Source organism: Acartia tonsa, chromosome 13 (assembly GCF_053477335.1).
Source record: "Acartia tonsa isolate MP-2025a chromosome 13, ASM5347733v1, whole genome shotgun sequence".
Lineage (NCBI taxonomy): Eukaryota > Metazoa > Arthropoda > Copepoda > Calanoida > Acartiidae > Acartia > Acartia tonsa.
The window spans coordinates 5,699,102-5,722,571 of record NC_137272.1 but is presented as its reverse complement, the minus strand read 5'-3'; the positions used below and the strand labels follow the sequence as shown (position 1 = coordinate 5,722,571).

At 30.5% G+C, this 23,470-nt stretch overlaps 1 protein-coding gene across 2 annotated transcripts in view; it reads left to right on the top strand.

The window, feature by feature from the left end:
• The first annotated feature begins 286 nt into the window (after positions 1 to 286).
• Positions 287 to 23,470, top strand: part of LOC145335056 (uncharacterized) — a 69,870-nt gene continuing 46,686 nt past the window's right edge. For both annotated transcript variants that reach the window (XM_080180749.1, XM_080180750.1), the window contains exons 1-2: positions 287 to 524; positions 6,441 to 6,633. The gene's annotated coding sequence lies outside the window, so the exon portion shown is untranslated. The remainder of the gene's footprint in view (positions 525 to 6,440; positions 6,634 to 23,470) is intronic.

Here is a 23,470-nt window from a genome sequence, read left to right as displayed (position 1 = left end):
GTTTTAGGTTTGTCTAAGTTGATCTGACTTGTTTTACAGTCGACATGGTTTCTTTTACTTTTAACAACCTTTATTTTGGTCGCATATTTCTTTACTGATTTAAATTTAACTTATATTTATATTTAATAGAAATTGGTTTCTTGATATTGCTCCGCTGCTGAATAATGTAATTCTTCTTGTATGTTTCTCTATCTCTCTCTTTTGCCGTTGAAGCCCCCAAATCATCTGATTTGTATATGGGGGAAGGGGGGGGGGGCATTGCTTTTTAATTCCCACCAAATTACAGCTCGTCAGTCGCCAGCGAGTTTTGGGCAGCGCCAGACCTTTTTTCTCATCAAACTGTGAGACGTGCGTTGCAGCAAGCTAGCGGGTTGTGAAAGAACACGCACACACACACGCACGCACATTACGTAAAAGTGTTTGGTTGGGCCAGAAAATTACGCTTTCGCGCGACAGGAAATTTTTGTTTTTGCACTTTGCTCGACGAGTGGCGGAAAAAGAAGGAAAAATCTGCAAACTTCTAGGCAAGAAATCTGCGAAATTTAAAGTTGTTTGATTAGTATAAGATAAGAAATTTAATGCTAATAATTTGTGTTGCTTCAAATAATTTTTAAGTTCTAGATATTTGAAAAGTGTACATTTTACAGACTAAAACATGATATAAAAATATTTTAATCTATTTTTAAAAATAGAATATTCTGATATTAATTAATATTACTTGCCAAAATTCAAAATATAGATAATACATATTTTCTTTTTCTATACTTTAGTGGTCTTTACTCATTTTATAACTAACATTTATGCCCCTAGAGGCCTTTAATTTTACAAGAGGTGATTTTTCTTAGGAGGGTAGAGGTACCCTCCCTTAAAATAGTTATAAACCTTCACTTTATCTAAAAGAAGCTTCACTGTAAAGGAGAACCATATCAGTTCAGAGCTTAGCGAGATTCTTTGTTACAAACACAATGATGCAGAAACACAAACATTTTTACCTGCAAAATGTTTTTTTTAAATAATGATGTTTTTTTATGCATCTAAAACAATGTTAGCTTTTTACACTGCCTTACTTATAGAATTTTAAAAAGTAAACAATAAATAATTTAAATGAAAGGAAGGGTGGATTAGAAATAAAATAAAAATAGACAAAGCAAAAAGTACGTTTTAATCTGCTCCAATCTAATAGCCTAATAAATGAAATTTTACTACATAGTACGTTAACAAGGATGACAGCAAGCATAAAAGCATAACTCAACAAATAAAAAAAATAACAAATGAACAATGATAACCTTTGAAGATGAAATGCTAACAAAATCAAACATAGCAATTTTTGAAGAAATAATTTTAGAAAGTTTGAAACAGGTTTTTAAAATTTTGAAGTGCTGGTAAGTGTCAAGTGTGACGTCATAAAAATACGTCTATTATCCATCTCTTTTTTTGAGGTTTTTTCTTTCCCACTTCTCCTTTCATCCCTCCTTTTTAGACGTAATTTTTAGATAAAAATATATATTTTTTTTCTGTTTATAGACAGTCAGACGGACGTTCACACACATTTGAAAAGGATTCAGAAATGATTTATTCGAGATTTTAATAAACTTTTATTAAATTTTAATGTGTTTGTTTTTTAGCAGTGTCTTAACTTTTTCAACAATATTTTTTATTTACACAAGGGGGTAATTTTGTTTATTATGATAGGAGATCCTGATATTTACAATTATACTTTGGCTGGTGTACTTAAATTTAAAAAACAAACAAATTTTGTTGTCATAACATAGGTTTAATAAATCATAGTTTTTTTTAGAAATATAAAGTTAAATTTTGCCGGTTGGTTAAACATAATAAAGCCTTATTATTTCTTGCCAAATTTCAAAACAGGAAATCTTTAGAAAAATAAAACAATAATGTTAATTTAAAAGTTTCTGTAGCTTTTAAATTATAATATTATAAGGCCTTTAAACTGAAGTGCCTATAACTAATGACGTCATACTGGCCTGCCATTGGCAATTTAGTCTGTGTATTGGCCAATCATTAGTCATTTGTATTGAAAAACAATTTTTTAGGCACTATAAAAAGCTTCTTTTAAACCGCACTGGAAAAAAGTTTAATTTGGTAGTTTTATTACTGCTTTTACTTTACATATTTATGGCCTTTTGAATCTACCGACTGAAGATTTATCTTTTCCAATTGCCTCAAATTGTTGTTGTGACTAACTCAAAGAGTAGCTGCGCTTGTTAAGCAACAATTGTTGGTTTCCCATAAAGTGCCTAGTCGAGCACCGAGTACCTTATTTTGAAATAAATTTAGAAATAGGAGAAGGTGTTTTTTTCTGGTGTTATTTTATACCTTAGGTTTTATTGGGTACATAGTAGCTCCACAAGGTTTAATTAAGGTTGGGGTTGTGCTTGTTATGCATTGTGGGGGAAAGCACCCAACAATCTTAGATTGCACTAGTAATCTTACAGTATCTTATAGTCTAAATAATTTAAATTTTAAAATGTTTAATAATATCACATTTACATTTGATATCTAATTTAATTATATATTAAGCACATAATGGTTTTTGGGTTTTCGGCTCAACGTACGAACGTCAACACATATATATGTTTATAGAGTAGCTGCGCTACTAAGCAGCTTAATTGCATAATCTTAAAGTAGATTGTCATGTAGTAAATTTGAATTAAATTTGCCCTTTATATTGCTTATTAGTATCGCAACTATTCTACAATATGGTTCGGTCTATACGCTAAACGCGATTTTATCAAAAGTATTGATTATCTTTATTTATTTTCTTTTAATCTTAAAAACAAATTTATAAGTAGAAATAGACTAGAAATAAATTTCTTTAAATTTAAAGTGAAATCTAGAGTCTTGAATACTTTCTTTCAATATTTGGGTGAAGATTAATTAATCTGCGTTTGGTTATAATATATAAAAGTGGGAGTTTTTCTTTGCACCGATTTGTTCTGGCTTTCCAGGAATATACCTTTTGGTAATATAATGGTATTAGGCTATTTTCATTGGGGATGTAAGAAAAGTTAGCTCCTCTCACCCTTTAAGAAAGAGGGATGAAATCAATAAAACTAAATGTACCACTATAAGAGACAACTAAAGTTTGAAATTAACCCCCCTCCCCCTCCTCCCCAAACTTTGAAAGAAATTTAAAATTAAATTCTTGCATCTAAGATGGGGTACAAGCCTTACCCCTTACACTTAGGGACGCAGCCTTTAGTATTAGATAAAGGGGAGTATAATTTCATTAAAAACTCAAAAATCGAATATTGAGTAAATCCAAACTTATGAAATAGACAAAGGTTGCCTAAAAGATCATATTTTACGGCTGGTGTCCCATCCATTCTACCAAAGTACCAAAGTATTCTTATAGCAAATATGTTAGTTTCATATTATTTGAGTCTTTTAAAAATGTAAACAACTTTTGAAACGAATTAGATGAATATTTGTGAATAGTAAAAGATTCAGCATTTATTCAATATTCTTATTCAAAAAAGATTCAATTCAACTAATATTTGGTTGAAAAGTTAGAACACTTTGACTGAACGCTAAAATATACACTATGCAGGCATAGGGCCGCACCCAAATTTGCTTCTGTCTTCAAAAAGTCAACGAAAATTTGGAAATCATTTAACATAATTAAGTCCAATTTTCTAGCTTTATATATATATTACATATAAAGCAAATTATATGTTTCTTTGTTAGACATTTTACCAATTCATGGTTTTAAAAGAATTGGGGTAAAAACAAAGAACTTTAAGAAACTCAAAATTAAGGAAAATTAAAATTAAATTAACATGAATGTAAATTATTATAAGATTACATATATACAAGCAAGGATGACAACTTCTATAAAAGCTAAGCTCAACAAAATAATTATAATATACTTAAAGGCTTAATTACTCATTGCGCTATGCAATTTATTATATAATTAATTATGTAAATTCAATATTTGAATTATTAAATTCGTCATTAAATTCTATCTGTCATTCTATCATATAGTATCTATGAAAGATCTCATAACGGACGGACTGACACGTCTTACTCATTGAAAAGCTTCGCTCATAACAAGGACAGTTATGTCTATAATTAGAGTAAAATTAAAAGTAATGAAAATATCATATGGAGCATATTTACCATTAAAGGCAGAAACGGGTGTGATTTAACATTTTGCTGTTATTATCAATAAATCACTGAATATGACATAATGTGACAAAGTAACGTACCTATGGACATACTTAATTAATAGAGTAGTAGCGCTTTAAAAATGTAATAGCTTTTAAACAATCAGATAAATAAAAGCAATCACTAAAAGGTTCTTTATAGATAATTTAAAAAAATCAATTTTTAAAAGCGAAGCTTATATATAATTAGGGTCGACTTGTGCTTTGTAAACGGATAGGTCTTAACGTTAATTTAGGCATGTTAGAATTGTTCTATCGATTTCAAAATGATTTATAAAGCATAACAACTCTATAATCAGATATTACTATTATCCATATGTCCATTTTTAGCATGAAATTTTAATATGATATAATGATCTAATTAACTGGATTTAAAGAATGTTTAGGCAAAATTTTGTAAACGAAGCATTACTCGAATCAAGTCTAAAAATGTGTTTTTGTCTACATGTGTTAAACGTTCGTTTGTCTGACCGTTTGTTATGTTGAGACTTCCTTTTATGGATGTTGTCAACCTTGTTCACTATTACAATTATTATTAAGGCATGAAGCAATTTCAGATGAAAGTACAGAACAAGGATGACAACATTAATAGATAATGGAGTTCAAATATAATTAAAGCCGAGTAATTTTTTTCTTTTATGAACAAGCAGTCATCGTGAGTTATAGAATAGCCAGCTTGCCTTATATACATTTCAAACAAAATACGATATTTTGCTTTTTTAAAGGCAATGTTAGGTTTGATATAATTATCCTAATAATTCCATTTTGGAATACTGATTCCAAGTACGATTAGGCACATTTTTATGATTTGAAAATCACATTAATTAAAGTATGACCATACCAATTACCCTGCAATCAAGTCATTTTTTCAATAGATTTACACATAATTTATATTCTAATTGCATTTAATCTAATTCACACCTCTTATCAATATTAAGCTTCCTTAAAATTGAAGATCCAAATATATAGTAAAGTTACATCTGATTGAATAGTGAAAATTATATAATTATAATTTAATTAAATTTGACCCTACACGGTATTACAATACTATAATAGCTCACATGAATGTGTGTATGTGTGTGTTAAACCAATATTGGAACTAATAAAACGTGGATAAATTTTCGAAGCGAGGCTATATTTACGTCAGTAAGTCCGTCCTTCATATATTTGCTTTTTAAAGAAGTAAACTTTTTTTTTTGTCCGCTAAGATGTCGCTAACACTGAATCGATTAATTTCTCCATTTTAGAGGGGCTTTGTATATTTTCTGGGATGGTTTTAATCTACATATTTTATTTGGAACTCAAAGTTTTTTGGATGATTTTCCCTCTTTTTTTAAGGAGAGTCGCTAGGTTCTAGATGTGACCATTCATTAGTTTTATCAGTTACAAATTATTGGTTGAAAAGTTTGAATACTTTTAGTTTAGAATCAATCAATCAGATTTCAAGTACCCAAAGTTTTTAAGTCAACAAATAAGATTACATGGAAATATAACTTTGAGTACCAGTGTAATTTACAATCCCATTACTCCTTCCCTGATTAGTAAAGACTTTAATGAAATTGAAATTATTTATCCATATAATTATATGTTCCAACCATCCTTACTCTTTTCATTTTCATATGTGAGTGTGTGTGTATGTGTATGTGTGTGTGTGTGGGTGTGCAAAGCCATATCCATAGAGAGAAAGAGAGAGAGAGAGTGCTTATTTGTGTGTGTGTGAAGTTATTTTTCAAAACAGCTAATTTTACAATTTGATATTAAATGATTGAAAAGGCACTATATTAATATTTTGCTTGGTTTTTTTAAAAACAATAACCTATAATGAATTGTAATAATTGAAATTTTCCCCCCAAATCAGAAAATAAAAGGTTTCATAACTACAATTTGAATATAAAGTTACACTGATTTTCACTATGTGTCATATATTGTAAATTAAGATAATAGTTATTTATTGCATCTTGTTATAGACAGCTTTTCGCGGATATCTAAGCCCCTTATGGCTAAAAAAACTGCTTTTAATCTCCTATTTTTTTTTTATTTTCGTGGAATTCTTCTGTAATACGATATTATACACGAATCTTCAGTATGGCTGAGAACCGGTTCTAATCCAGCGGATATTAATTGGTTTCGAAGTTGCCCTGGAAAAATTTTGCTATTTTACTTTTTTTTGCGGTTTTTGTGCAGTTAATTGTGTGTGTATGTTTATATGATATCAGTATGTGCAACTTTTAGTTAAACAGATTTCTCAAGGGAGAAAGTTGTGAAGCAAAATTAAACAAGAGTTAATCAAGTGATCAATCCATCTATCAATCCATCCATCCACCCATCTATCTATTTAAAAAGGAATGTAATTGAACAAATATATGATAAAGAACTGTAGTTAAATAATATTGTTAAAAAAAGAGTTAAAAGAGGAGCTGTTTAAAAAGGAAAATTTTTCAAGGTAGGTTGTTTTTTATTGTTCTTTTTATCATATGTTTTTATCTTTGCTATTTATATGGTCACTGTTGAAAAAGGGGCGTTACTTAGATGCAAAGCATCTCTATAATTATCCGCTTCCCTCAGTGACTCACTGACTGACTCAATCACTCATTCCAATAAAAAAATTATACACCATGTGGAAGTTGTCATAGTTAAAGCTATCCTAACATATAAAAGATATGTAAGATTTTTTGTCTAATGAACTGATTGAGTTCTCCTAGAAGGGGAGCTTTACATTAGTCCTTGAATTGTTTTAGGATATTATTTTTTTAGATTTATGCTTTCCAAGATTTTAGGATATTTTTCTGCCTTCATTTTAACCCTTTGAATAAAATTTCTAAAGATAAAATGGATATAATCGTCGAAATGACTAAATTAAACCATATACATTTAAAAAAGAAATATTCTAGAAATAAAAAATAAAAGTTTTATGTATAGATTGTACTGTAAAAAAAACTACATTACATAATATTTGATTATGATTATAGTTATTTTTTATTTCTTGATTAGATAATATCTAATCTAGAAATAAAAATTTTAAAAAATGTATTTTTTTGCCATTAAAATACTAGTGACGTATAGGATCTCTGAAAATCGTTTTAACACTAAGCAATTTCATATCTAAGATTGCCAAAAGAGTGTTATTACCTTGTCTGTTTGGTGTAAAACTATACTTTTGTAATAAAGCTTTTACGTCTACAAAAAAATGCCCCAGTACTTTTTGTCAGACATAAACTTGTAGATGTAATAAATACACTTGCATTATAAATAGGTACAGTACATTTGTCATACGTATCTATATGACAAATGTTTTATGACAAGTGTATTTATGAGAAAAATTACTGAGCCTATAAAATGACCAATGATAGGCCAATACACAGACTAAATTACCAATGGCATGCCAGTATACATTTTAATTGACAAATGTTAGGCCAGTAAGACGTCATTTTTTATAGACCCTATTAAGAGCTTTCAAAAAATACCCTTGTATATACCGTTTACTATTATTATGCCAATATAAGTGTGTAGTTATAATATCATTAGACAGCAATTGATATTATGTCAGCTAAGGCTACTTTTTCTTAAGCCATATAGTCGACAAAAACCTTTGAAATTGCATATTGATAGAATTCAACATTTTTGACAGGACGAATATACAGACATAGTTAGGAAAAGACAGACATACAGAAAGACGGACTTTTAGTAGATGTAGAAAAGTTGTGCAATTAATTTATGTGACGTCAGGGTTACACAAAATTGTTTACAAAAATGAAATTATATATATCCGGCATTTCTTTATTTTCTCCAGGGATCTAAAGGGATAAGACAATGGCCGATAAATTGATGTACATCCTCATTTTAATACAAGTCTACAAAGTTGTTAACCCAACAAATAAGAATAGTTATTATAAAGCTTTGGGGACCAGTGTAATAAACAGCACATTGCCCCCCCCCCCTCTCTCTCTGATTTTCTTTATAGAACAATCAAAGAAAAATAAATCTTCTTCCCAATTCATATATTACATAATTATGTCTTTGGAAGCTCATTTATATTTAGAGATAAAATGGCAGAAGGGGTAAAATAAGCTGTTTTTATGGGGTCTCTTTCGCGGAAGTTTATGATAGCATCAAGAACTAAAGCATGAAATATTTCGTGATTTCCCTAAAACTGCCCAGTAGAACACAGAACTCTCCACACTCCATTCTTTTGTTTGTATGATTGTTTTACTTAAGGTAGAGCACAATGATTTATATAGAAAATTGAAATTAGGGTTGGGCCGGATATCCGGTCTGGCCGGTTATCCGGCCGGATATCCGGTAATTTTCAATATCCGGCCGGATACCGGACATTAAAACTATCCGGTTACATGATATCCGTCTGATTTTTGACGCCGGATATCCGGTTATCCGGCATAAGAAATCAGCCGGATATCCGGTATCCGGCCAAAAAAGTATCCGGCCCAACCCTAATTGAAATTAAATATCTTGTTGGTTATGCTTATTCCCGACACAGAGAGCACTAAAATTATGTTTTGATATCGTGCAGATTCTTATGCAACTAATAGCAGCAAAATTTACAAGGAGTGCAGGGATAAGACAAAGGCTGATAAATTTATAAATATCCTCAAAGACGATACACAAAAATACCCCTTCTGTAGATGACAATTTTTGGTTGAAGCGTTTGGACACTACTTCTACTTAACCAATCAATTGAAATTCAATAAATGTCCCCAAAGTTGTTAAGTGTAATAAAAAGCCCAATGTTTCCTACCTCACTGGTTATTTTTTTAAATAGAAAAAAAACATATAATTAGACATTTGAGAAAATTTTTTCTTTAATTGTCATACCCTTATATTCCTGGTGAAAATGCAAAGTTTTGTTATTATTTTGATAGAATGTAGATCAGTGTGGGACATGAAACCATTGATCAGGTTTCAGCAGTCCAAAAAAAATCTCTACTTTCTAAATTCTAGAGAATCTATGCTGTTTCAATCTAATTTTTATGATTATGCGTGTTTTTTCTGATGTATTTATGCCTTTAATTTATCTTTTTTTCTACAAAACTTGGACTGAGGTTTCGCGCTCCCAACTATTGTATATATCTCGTAATTATTAACCTAATTTAAAAATATTATTATGTTGTTTTGTTCAATAATAAAACTACCCACATGGGAAATAAGACAAAAAATTTGAAAACATAGTTGAAAATTATGAACTGAATTTCTTAGGTAATAATGACATTTTTTATAATTTAAAGATTTGCACCATAAGTTCTAGTTCAATTAAAAGTTTTAACAACTATCTCTCTCAATTTATACAGTGTATTTTTTTATGAGAACTTTTTTGAAAGCAATTTTACCCCACTTATAGTTATCAGAATTTAATGATTAATGGCTTATTTTCTTCGTTTTTTAAGGGAAATTATGAAACAACCAAAAAAAATTACAGTTTTTGTTGAAAAAGTGCAGTAAAGTTGAAAATTAAAAACTTAGGTGTCAACATCTAAAAATGGTTTTAGCGCATTTTTCTTATGTTCAAATATTCTACCTTTTTCAAGAATGGCTGCAAAACGCTTCAAAGTTGAGATATAGAGCTATAAATTTATACAGATACTATTGGGGACTAGAATAGGTCAAAGTTTGAAGGCCATATCTCAATCAAGGAGAAAGTACTGGCCCCCCAAAGTCGACTAATGAAAATCCAATTTTGAGCATAAGAAAAATGCGCTAAAACCATTTTTAGATGTTGTCACCTAAGTTTTTAATTTTCAACTTTACTGTACTTTTTCAACAAAAACTGTATTTTTTTGGTTGTTTCATAATTTCATAAAAACGAAGAAAATAAGCCATTAATCATTCAATTCTGATAACTATAAGTGGGGTAAAATTGCTTTCAAAAAAGTTCTCATAAAAAAAACACACTGTATATCCGTCTTTCTGTCTATATATCTATGTCACAGGGTTTGTATTTGTGTAATCCTACTGCTGTGCATGTGAACAAATATGTCTTAAGAAATATTTGAAAATAAAGATGACAAGGAGTTCAAAATTAAACTTGTCATTATGTACACGACTTCATGACTAAAGGATTATGTTTGAACTTTAATATGTTCTATAGTGTTTTACTATTGGTTTTATACTTTTTAAGGGAGTAAGTTAAAATTTTATGGTTTCTTCGAACCCAATAAAGGTTGCATAATTCTAAACTGTTAGCACATCATTCAGCTTACAGTGCTTAATAAAAATGACGCCATACGGATGACAGGCCAGTATACATTTTACCATTGGTCAAAATAAATGTATACTGGCCTTTCATTGGTATTTTGTATAGTATAACGTTATTTTTATTATGCAATGTAAGCTGCTCCGGACAGAACCGATAAAAAATAATAATCTACTTACATTTAAGTGAAGTAAAGATTCAATGATATAAGTATATATGCCCAAATGAATGTCTAATAATTTTTCATCCGCATTTCTTTATAAAATAATTCTAGTTTATATAGCAATTGAAATTAATTTCTACCGGTGTAAGGGTCTAGACGGTTAAAAGACTTTTAGATTTGGCCTATTTTTTCATCTAATTTATGTTTTTTTATGGAAACTAATTTTGCTATGATCTATCCTAAAATGAAAGATTGTCAATTTGAGACTTATTTTTGTAAGTCACTCTTTGTTTGTAAGGAAGGGAGGGGATATTGCGCTGTTTATTACAATAGTTCCCAAAGTTTTGTAATAATGTTTTCTTATTCGTTGACTTAACAACTATAGGGACTTTTACTGAATTATGATTGGATGGTTCATTAAGTAGATCGTCCAAACGTTTCAATAGTAATCTACATAATGGGTAATTTTTGTGTAGCAAAATTTTGGATGTAAATCAATTTATCGGCCATCGTTTTATCCCTTCAGATTCCTGACTTTTCCAAGTATACATGACAACACTTTTTTTTATAAAACCACTTCATTTGTCATTTACATACACAGCACAGTTTTTTTTTGCACATTTTAGCACTCATCATGGCGTTGCCATTTTATGTTTACTTATGTTTGCAAATTTATAAGAGCACAGAACCACTGAGAGAGTGGGGACAATGAACTGTTTTTACTCTAGTCCCCAAAATTTTATAATAATGTTTCTTTTTCGTTTGCTTATCAGTTTTGGGGACTTTGAAATTTGATTGGTTGGATCATTAAGTGTTCAAACGTTTCTACCACTAATATTAATCTACAGAAGGAGTAATTTTGTGTATCATCATTGGGGATGTACGTCAATTTATAGGCCATTGTCTTATTCCTTTATATCCCTGCCGAACATCCTCCCCTCGCCCATATATTCGAGTAAAATTGAAAAAGAAGGGGGGAGGGTAGTTTTTTCTTATTGGCTAACACTTGCATGGTTCCATAATCCCGCAGAGCCTATACATGATGTTTCCTAACCTTGCGGGTCTAACCTCTACCCAATATAACCTAACATAACATTAACACCAGAAAATAATTACCCTTCTTCCTATATTTTCAATTGTTCTTTCAAAAACGGCGGGGCGAGTTCTATGATCGACTACACACTTTAAGGGAAACTGCCTTAACTATTAACAGAGAACCAATTCTTTAATTGCACAAGTCTTGTCTAAAAGTGCTAATTATAAGTGCGACTTTTATTTTACTATTGATGTCACAGTGTCAGCATCAAACTGTCTATATCATAACAGACGCGAACACTTTTTCTTAAAGCCATATAGTCGACATTAGCCCTTAAAACTGCAAAACATTACACTGCTTATAGTTTTGATAGGGCTATGATGCGATTTTAAAAATAGCAAAAAAAAACATTAAACAAAGATGTAATTGTTATATTCATGTAAAAAAAATAATGTTTTATATCAAATGCAAAGAATAGAAACTCAAAATTGTCGACTTGTTGTTAAAGTCGATTACTTGAATATTTAGTTTAACATTGAAACAACACTTACAGAATAATTTTAGGGTAATACTGTTCTAATATGTTGATCTAACACCAACACCTAGGTATCACAGGGTATAATTTGTAGGTGTGAACCCAAACATGTGACTAAACTCAAAACACCGTAACCAAAAAAAAATACTTTTTTCGTGTTACCCAGAAGAAGAAAAAAATCCATCCATTGCATGATGACGGATTTTTTTTTATGGTTTTTTGTTTATTAGGCAAGGCCCACTTCTAGGCCTACAGCAAATGAAAGTTTATACAATACAGCGGTCTTTTGTACATATGTAAAGAAAAGTCTATATCTGTCTTAGGATCAAGTCAAGCTGAGTGTGCCAATGGCAACAAGTAAAACAGAGTGTGCCAATATTCCCCCTAGTCAAGTAGAGTATGCCAATATTCCCCCAAGTAAAACATAGTATGCCAATATTTCATCAAGTAAAGCATAGTATGCCAATAATTTATCAAACAAAGCAGCATGACAAAAATCTTTTTAAAAAGATGAATTTAACATATTTTCCGATTTATATTATAATAAATCAACCTACAAATTTACTACTTTATGAACGTAAAATATATAAACTAGCAGTTGCGTCCCTAGCATCTAGGAGCTCTTTATTCCAAGTAGTGGAAAAGTTACGAAAATTAGCCTAAACCCATTAAAATTTCAAAATAAAAGATCTCACTAATCGATGGACTGTTTTGGTTCTTCTTTCAATGAAGCTTCTTATTGGTCCTTTAAAATACCATGATTTTGTTACATTGGTTTTCCTTTTTAAAACTTAAATGTAAAGGAGATTTTCAGCTCTCTCCTTCCTTTAAATGCCCCTAGAGACATCGAGGGGGGGGAGGCGGGGGTGAATCCGCTAGTATATATACATAAATTATTTCAAAATTTTAGAAAAAGCATATCTTGACAAGTAAAGCAGAGAATGCTATTATTACGCCAAGTAAAGCAGAGTGTGCCAATATTCCCCCTAGTCAAGTAAAGTATGCCAATATTCCCCCAAGTCAAGTAGCGTGTGCCAAAACAGGCTATTGGCATACTTAGCTTGACTTGATCCCTGTCTTATTATGAATCACTAGTCTGTCGCAATAAAAAAAGAAAAAAACGGCCCAACGCGTTTTGCAACGTAGGATCGCGAAAATTTGATTACTACTTGATTAAAAAAAAAATATATGTACGTATATGGTGTAAATAAATATCTAACTCCATCTCTTTTTTAGAGGTTTACATTCCCACGTCTAATTTAATCCCTCCTTTTAGATGTATTTTCATGACATCACAGATGACACTTTCCAGTGCTTCAGAATTTAAAACTTTTTTTTACTGTTTTATAGAAAAACGATCTATAAGGCTTGTGAACATAGAAAGTTGGTCTTTTAGTGTACATTTACATTGAATAATGAAGTGTTCATTTTTAGTAGCGAAGCTACTCTATAATTTAAAATGTCCGTCTGTATGTATGTATGAAACGTTTTTGGGGAAACGTGATTTACTCGGCTCCTATAAAAGATAGACAGCTGAAATTTTTATTGATTAAATAAGTCATCATTCTTCATATTTTCACAAAGTTTCATTGAGATATGTCAATTAATTGGGGTGCTAGATCGATTCCTAGATTTTTAAGTTTTCATGATTTTCTCTATTCCTATTAAAGATAGAAGTATAAAATTTTCAAGGATCAAATAAATTCCAATTCTGCAAACTTCTATAAAGTTTTGGTGAGATTTGCTTATTGGTTGGGGTGCTAGATCGATTCCTAGTTTTTTAAGTGTTCAAGCTTTTTTTTCAACTCCTAGTCCAGATAGATGGCTGAAATTTTCAGGAATTGAATAAGTTTACATTTTACATAATTCCACAAAGTTTCATTAAGATTTATTTATTGGTTGTGGTGCTAGATCGATTCCTAGATTTCCAAATTATAAATCATGAAAGGTTTCGTGATTTTAAATAAATTTTTATTTTGTGTTTAATTACTCTATAGTTCATTCTGGATGTTCTTCCATGATTGTTGAGCTTCGCTACTTAAGGATGTTGTCATCCTTGTTACAAAACTTAGTTTTATTTTCAATAAATAATAACTAAATTTCAAACTAAATATTGGAAAAACGTGCTTGAAAAACATGTACGGTATCATATGTAAACAAGTGTAAAAAAAATATATTAAAATCATAGAATTGATCTTTGTTTAGTTGAACTTTGGTTTCTCAGTATGTGATTTTTTTTTATATTTCCTAGCGACACACAACTGTCAAAATAGAATATAGAAAAAATACAATTTTAATGAACAAAAATATATTCATAAAAGTATTTAATAAAATATTAAATTTTTGTGGTAAAAAATGTGTAATATTTGCGTCAAATTTCATGTATTTATTTCTGTGGTTACACAAATTGCATTTTAAACTTTTTCCAATTTTTGGGTGGTACCAAAAAGAATTTACAAAATTAGTTTATGGTCAAACGGTTTTTTTTTGGATGACGAACGGTCATTAACTATTTATTGCTCTATGATTTTTAAATTTATGAAAAGACAAGAGGGCTAAAATAAAAAAAAAGTCTCGGTTTTTTTCTTCATTTCTAAATAATAATATTTTAATATCAAATTATTAAAAATTATTTTTTTCACAGATTTGTAAATTATGATTGTATTGACCAATTTTTTTCTGCATTTCACCTTTAATTTCTGTATGTAATTATCAGATAATTTGGCACCAATAACTTTAATTCAGTAAAAATAAGGATAAATAAGTGCAAAAATGGATTTTAATGAATTATTTTATTTTTAAACTAATGTTAAATAAAAAAAAGAATATTTTTTTCTATTATAAACAACTAGTTTCAAAATTTCAAGTTAAAAAATTTCTCCTTTTATATTGGTATTTTTTAAAAAGTAAGAAAGATTTCTATGTATTATTGACGTGCATATACATTTTCGAGTCTGGTGGGAAGGAATTCAAAGTTTAATGGGTTAAAAAATGAGAAAGACATAATGTTTCTTAAGGTGGTATTAACACCTCTTAGGACCTCATTTGTTATGCCTCTATGTAAAGATTGAAAATTATTTGATTTCATCCACTTTTTTCTGATTTCTAATGAACAATGTCATCATTGTTTAATAGTTCAAAATCTTTGTATGAAAAAAATGTTAAAGATTTCAGAATGAAGTTACGGTGGTAACAAAAACTTTTTACTGATTTGTATTTTTAATTTTATAAATTTTACATGCCTTAGCCGAATATTTTTTTTTTTTCCGTTTTATGCAGTAATTGAATGTCCATCTGCCAAGATAGGATGTGTGTGTGTCTGTCTCCATAAAAAAAGATGGATACACATGGCTTTTATTATTTCAAGAGACATACGTTTTTATTAAACCAATTTTATTATTTTGGGAAGGGGTAACTTAGTACTCCCCCATGAGAAATCCCGGTGATAAAATATTCCTCTTTAAAATAAACTTTTTATCTTTCATTCTTAAATTTTTAAAGTAAGCATTTATATGCCATTTATCAACCCCTCCACCTTTCTCTCTTTACTTAGAAGCCTATAAGGGCGCAACTGATAGTATTACCAAAATGTAAAGTGTAAATGTTAAAACCACCAATGATGACATATGGTTGTTCATCAACTTAAAACTTTTTAATTTCATGCATTTTTTCTTCGCTCTTTACAGGAATATATAATTTATGATGAAAAAGATTTGTGCTGTTAAATTAGTATAATCTATTAAAATCTATTAGTTCGAACATTTACTTTGTTGTTCCGAAGATTTTTCCTCTTCTTGCCTCTAGTTGATAAACAAATGATCGAAAAAATTGGAGTTGTAAGTTCTAGTGGCGTACAAACAGTAATTATTTAGTGGGTGTGAATCCATTTGAAGGGGAAAGAAGGGTAGAGCAGGTTTTCCCGGTTTTAATTTTAAGAAGGGCTTAGACACCATTATACCACACATTGGTCTTATTATTTATCTATCTGGTATTAAAACAAAGCTGTATTTTAATGTTTTTCGAAAGATTGCGCGAAGCGCTACTAATTTACATTACACATTATTATGAAAATTATTATCATGGACAAGAACGTAAACGTAACATTCAGGAGTGTTTTAAAAATCTAACTATATCTCTATATTTTTTTATTTTCACTTTTTATGCTGGTTAATATTACCTTAGATAGATGACCCAATATATCAACATTTTAGGGAACGGTCTAACCCAACGATGAACTTTCAATTTGGAATCCTAACAATGCATTGTTATTTAAAACATTAAAAATTCTTAGAATAAACATGGATAACAACATTTACAGAATATTTTGCCCAAACATTAATCCAAGCACCAAAGAATTACTAAAGGGAGGAGTATGTTGCGCTAAAAATCCGTAAAGGTGTGAGTTTAAGGGTTAAGAATAGTAGTTAATATTATTCACTAAATATGTGTATTTCGTATTGAAAAGAAATATAGACAATTTTTTTTAAGGTAACATAAATTGTTATCGTTCTACTACTGTTTTTAACTTAAAATTCACAATCTTTACGGATTTTTAGCGCAACCTACTCCTCCCTTTGTTAAAAATAGGGTTATTTTACCTAAAGGGTGTTTTTTAAAAAGTAGCGCTCTGGAGGGGTCAGTAGATTCAAATTTCAATATTGTTTTCTTATTGACATTGCTTGAGCATGAATTGAATTAGTTTTATTAGTTTTAGACGAAAACTGTAAGGTTTATATTGAAAAAAAGTTAAGCGTTCATTTTTTTCTACCCTTTAACCCTTACAGATCGGGGGGGGGGGGGCTCCAAGAGCCCCCCCCCTCTAGATTTTTCAATCTCATTTTTTTTGTAGGTAAGATGGAGTGCTGTGACTTCATCATGACTTTTTAAGTTTAGTAATTATACGTCGGCAAGAGTTGATTTTATTAGGATATCTGGTCTGTGTCGGTCTTGGTGTCCGGTCAAAGTCGGTTGGGTAGCACCAAAATTAGAAAAAAATTCTAAAAAAATCTTAATTTCTACATTATGACTTTTGTGTATAAGGAGAAACCTAAAATTTTTTTGGTGAATACTTAGATATCAATGACCTTCTGAGAAAAAATGTGTTATGACCGTTTGACCGCTCCCTGACCGACTTTATGACCAATTTTTGTCCGGCTTTTACTACAGACATATATCATGAATATCGTGGCTTCTATTACAGCTAGAGTCCTATAAATTTTTTTGGTAAATCCTTGAGCAACATCAAACATTTACCGCCGTAACCGCCGAAAATGGCGGTTTCCGTTATTTGCCGTTTTTTGGCGATGATCAGAAAAAGTAATTTTTTTGTTATGAAAAATAAAAGTTCGTCCTAAAATTTGGTCATCCTAGCTGGAAAATTGGCCGCTCTACAGCTGTAAATTTAGCGGCTGGCCGCTAAAAAGCGGCTAAGGAGCGGCCTGGCTGCTATGACTAGAAAAAGTAATTTTCTCTAAAAATACACATGAACCACCAGAAAAAAATTTTACGTCTTTATCTGTAACAGGAGCCGAGATAGAAGGGGGGGCTCTTGGAGCCCCCCCCCCCCCCCCGATCTATTAAGGTGGGAATTGGGGCCCGAGCTGTAAGGGTTAAGTTGCAGCTACTCGTCTTTTTATTAATGCTAAAAATACATAGCTAGATCCTTGGCTGCTGGTAGGCAACCCTTAACAGCAGCATGAAGGAAATAAACAAATTTAGAAACTTATTAATGCCGTTTAACTTATTTAATGCCATAAAGACAAAAATCTGCAACTTATTAAAAGCATACAAAAGTTTTTTTTGACCCATCCATTGAAAGTACGTACTTTGTGAAAGCAGCAAAAAATAATAATCAAGGCATATGAGATCAATTTAAGTAATAATGTTCTAATTTCAGAATATCATTATTATGTACATTGTAACTGCTTTTATTCGGTTTAGGAAATTACACAAAACTGACATAAATTCGTACTATAAAAAAAGAAAATCCATTATCTTGAATTAAATAAAAAATAAGGGAAATTAGTTTTTTTTAATAGTGTATTACTTTAGGTGAGATTAGGTTAGGTCAATTTAATGACTTGGTTGCAACGCAGCTTTAGGGCACCATAGGTAAAGGCACTGCAGGGTTAGGATTCCCTATAGGGCGAGGAAAATAAATTCACACCCCCTTATTTTTATTCATTTTTAACAAAGGGTGAGTGGGGTTGTTAGTGTTTAACCTTTTGTTAAAGCATTCAACACTAAAAATAATTTTAACAGTAAAAGTTGAAATTATTAAGGAAAAGAGAGTGTCACTAATATTTCAATTATCGACTCAGGAATCACCTTACCAAGAAGCGAATTATATGACAATTATACATGCAGTATATAAGATAGAGTTTATAGAATATAATATAACCTAATCAAGTAATTTTTTTTTTTTGCAGAGAAGGATTGTATATTTTGCCAAAAACACTCCTTTAAAACTGATTTTATTTCAGCAAAAACTTCTGCCTTATATTATTCTTATTTGTAAGCAACAAATATTTTAAGGAAAAAAACAAGACACCATACGCTTATGAAGTAAAATTTGATTAATATGAAATATAAATAAATAGTAAAAACTACCCATATTAGACTGAAAAAGAACCTATTTTCATCAAAAATACTGCAGTTTTTAAGAATGAAGCATCTAGGAATGCAAAACAATTTATCCTTTTAAATCTAAATTACTTACATTTTTTTGACCAGTATTTATTGAAGAAGATAAAATCAACAACGATGTAAATTCCGTAAATACAATATTTAATCAAGTTTAAAATAAGTTTAATTTAAGCCTTTTTGATTAATGTATATAAGCTACTTTGCTACTAATAATTAAAATCTAACATGCTTGTATTTTATGGCTCTACAGACGATATCTTTAAAACTGTGTTGAGTGCCTAAAACTGAAAAGTTTCACATAGATTCCCGGAAGGTTTTAGGCTCTCCTAGGTATGAACTTTATATTGTTTAATAGCATCTGCACAGCGTTTCAAATACAAAGGTCCTAGACGATATGATCACAGCCTCTAGTAGTTTTAGGTAGAATATTATTATTTTAACGATTTCTTTGAGACCTCTGAAACAGCTTGACTTGAAAATCTGAAATTTTTTGGAGCATGTTTTAGGCTATTTCGCAAAATAGTCGATTTTCTATTATTAGTATATAATTTTCTGTATTGTCAAAACGCTTCAAGGGGTTGGGTCATCAAAACCTATTGCCAGTTTAAATTGTTTTTCATTTATTCGCAGGAATTTGAGGTATGTTGACTTTAAAAATAATCTACAAGACTTTCATCCCCCCTAAAGGAACCAACCTACCTAATGGTAAATCTAAGGCTAGGGGAGAATTATTTTATTGTTAATTATGATATCACTAAAATACACCCCTTTCTGTTGATTATAATTTTTGGATTAAACGTTTGAACACTCAACTTAATGAAGCAACCAATCAAAATTCACTAAAGTCCGCAAAGTTGTAAAGCCAACGAATTAGAAAACGTTGGGCTCAATACCAGCTGAGTATACACATGGATATTCAGCTACTATTGGGGTCATTTTTGGATACTCAGCTACCATTGGGAAAATGTGTAGATATTCAACTTGGGGGAAAAAAAGTTTTAAAACAATTATTTTGGATTTTGTAATAAAGGTTTTGATATGAAATCTTATAGAATTAACTTATTTTAGTAGCGCAGCGTAGTATTTTTATGAAAATAAACTTAGCAGGTAATGTCAATAAATATTTTTTGTCCCTAAATAACTAGATATCAAAAAAGTGTTTTCTTAATAAATAATTTATTTGAAATAATAAACAAAAGTAAGTTGCAATCACTGTAAGTCATACAGATGAACAGACATTAAAATAGCAGCTATATTAAACTGTGTTGGAAGAGCGTATTATATGATATTTTGGACATGATCAAATAAAGAGAGATGGAATTTCATGCAACCTGAAACTAAATTTTACAACAAAATCTTTGGGAAAATTAATTTATTATCAATTTCCATATCCCTTAAACTGTGAGATTTCAAGATTTTTACTTGATGAAATGTTTTTGATGTTGCATTGAAACAAGCCTCAAATTTTAACCCCATTTAAAGTATTTTGGCCAAACAGCTGAACAAAAAATTATAAAGCTAATCAGATCTATATTGTAATATCCTCTCATTATTTTATAATTATTTTAGGTATGTATGTATGTAACGATAATGTAAGGTTTAATTTTTAAGCTTAATTTATTTTAAAAATGGCTCTCTTTCTTCTTATTTAGCTTGTAGTGTCAAAAAGCTGCTATTGGATGTAATCGTCTTTATTTTTAGTTTTTTTTCTTCAAATACCAAGACACTGCTAGCCTAAAATTTTTTAGCCTTAAAATGCATTTATCTGATTTACTATCAACAGGAATTTTCATAGAGATCCGAAGAGATTATTCAATGGAAGAAATAAATATTTTGTATAAATAAGACCTTTGGGGGGGGGGAGTGCTGTATAATTTTTGGGAGGGGAATATATGAACCTTGTGGCCCCATGAGAAGCTTCCCTGAAAAAAAACGAACAAATTTAACATTTGCTGGGTTCTTTTCTGAAGTTTTGAAAATTTTTAAACCTATCCTGTCTGAAATGTAAAGAAAAACTAAGCCTGCTTGTTCGTCAGCCTAAAGCTTAGGCTATCTTTAACCACTGAATCAATAGGGCTTCCCTGCTTTCAGTGATTTTACATGAGGTAGTAAAAACCCCTTACACCTCTTTAAATGTTCAGACTATAAAGGATATGGGCGAAGCCACCTTTAAGAAAAATAAAGGCAAACATTAGGTACTAAATGTTTTTTTGCAAAGCATTTCTTTGAATTTTGTCAAGTTTTAAGAATTTCATTTTTAAAAAAGGTTATAGTCACTTTTTGGGAAGTATATTTTTTTTGCTGTTGTACTCTTAACATTTAATGTAGGCATTGCCTCAAATTTTAGTCATTTTCTTTTTTTTAAGTGGATATTATTCAATAGTTAAGCCTACCATCTTTAATATCAACAGAGAAATCTATTTTATACTACAACATTCGAAAGTTAAATATAGAATATACCTTTATTGGTCATAAAAATCTTACAAATAAATCAGTTCTTTGAGTGAGAGCAGCCAAGACTTTGTGTCAGCCTCATTGACTTGGCTTTCCTAGGCTCTGACAGATGGACAGACAAGATTTTAGAATCGATTACATACTAAAAAAAAACAATAAAAAACTAATGTAGGTAGTGATTTGATTAATCTGACTAATGAAGCATAGTATAATTTCTATCAATTACTTTTTTGGTTCAATTGGTGCAAAATGGTTTTTGAAACACTATTTATTAAAATTGCCAAGTCGAGAACACAACACTCCCTCCCCTTATTTAAATAAATTTGAAATAAAGACGACGAGAGCGTGGGGTACAGCTTTTCGTTTTAACTATGGCTAGGTTAGGTTGGGTTTTATTGGGTACAGAGGAACCTCGCGTGGTTAAGATACTGCAATTCCCTGGAGAGGTATTAGGCATAAGTAGAAAAAAACTAACCTTCCCCTAATTTTCATTTTAAAGTAATTTTGTTAGGTGGATATATGAGTGCTAAAAAAGAAATGTCTGACTGACATTAACCTACCGTATAAGATCAATATTATAGTTCTAAGTGATTTACTTTAATAATAGTTTAATTCTTGTTTTATTTTAATATAATTGCATCATTTCTAACAATAGCAAATTATAACATTTCTGTGACGAAGCTTCTCTATATCTAGAATATTCCGTGCGTCTGACCTTCTGTGGTAAAAAAAATAGAAATAATATATTGATAAGGACAAGCAATACAACAATCATACAACAACTGTTTTAAAAGAATTTGTTATGTTATAACTTTATTTTACTTTACTGCTCATTTTATTGTAGTTCCGCTGCGGTTTGACTTATGAAAGTTATCCTTGTTTCATTGGTATTATTACAAAGTGCAGCGTTATTTATAGAAATAAAACTGACTTTTAAGTAAAACAAGGATGACAACATCTATGAAAGCGAAGCTCTACAAATTAAATGGCCAGACAAATGAACATTAACAATTATAAAGTAACAACGCCTTTAATGTCAACAGAAATGAGAAATCTAAACCAGGATGATTCCTTAAATGAGAAACAGGCTGCTGAATACCAGCATACTTATATTTTAAGGCTTAGTTATAGCGATGCTTCGTCTAAAACATTGTACCCAATAGTCTCATGTATCAATATTGAACTCTTATACTTAAAGAAAACTGTAGTTAACAAATCAACATCAAAGGACAAGAGACAAACAACCAAAATTCCATTCTCAATTTAACGGGTATTTTAGTAGCTAAGCTACCCTATAATTGACTTTGTCTGTCCGTCAGTCAGTCCGTCCGTAATACTATGGGAGAAATGCAACTTTCTCAGCTGCTATTGAAGATAGACTGGTGAAATTTTTTTGGTATATCGGTGAGCAACAAGTTTATGATTAACTTGGTCCATGCATAAAAAATTAAAATATTTGTTATTAATATATCAGAAATGTTTAGCAAATTCTAAGTATTACAGCAGATTTATGAGCCGAACATCGTCTTTATAATTCAATTTGTCTGTTTGTCCGTCCATGAATTTTTAGTGCTTCGCTACTTTTGGATGTAGTCATCCTTGTTTTAACATATTTAAAACAAGTTTTTTATTGTCTGTCTTTAACTTTCTTTTTCCCACAATTTTTTGATTTTTTTGGTTACCAAAGTAAATACGTTTTATCAGAAAAAAAGGATGACAATAACCATTAGTAGCGACGCATAGAAATATAAAAAAATGTGAAAAATAAAGGAAAATCATACAGACCAAGCAAATTGTACATTTTTATATTCGTAGAAAACTAAATATTATGCGGTGTTAGACATAATTTTTCAGTATGGCTGAGAGCCTGAGAACCGTTTCTACAGTGGCGTGCGAAGCACTTTGTCTAGGGGGGGGGGGGCATTTTAAAGATTTTGTAAAATTTTGCCCCCCCCCTCTAAAGCAAAGTGCCCCGGGGGGGCACTTTGCTTTAGGGGGGGGGGTCATTTTGATTATATATACTAACTTTAAATAAGGGCGTTTAAGGGGTGGGATTATTTGATTATGGGCCTTCTAGTCCTTATCCCTTCTTCCCTATCCCTTCCCCCATCCCTATTTCCCATTTATATCCCCCATCTCTTCTCCCCCATCCCTTCTCCCCACCCTGCAATGACCGAAGGGAAGGGAGCTAGAAAGCATCTTCGAAAAAAAAGTACAGAAGATAATTTAACCTTCCCCCCCC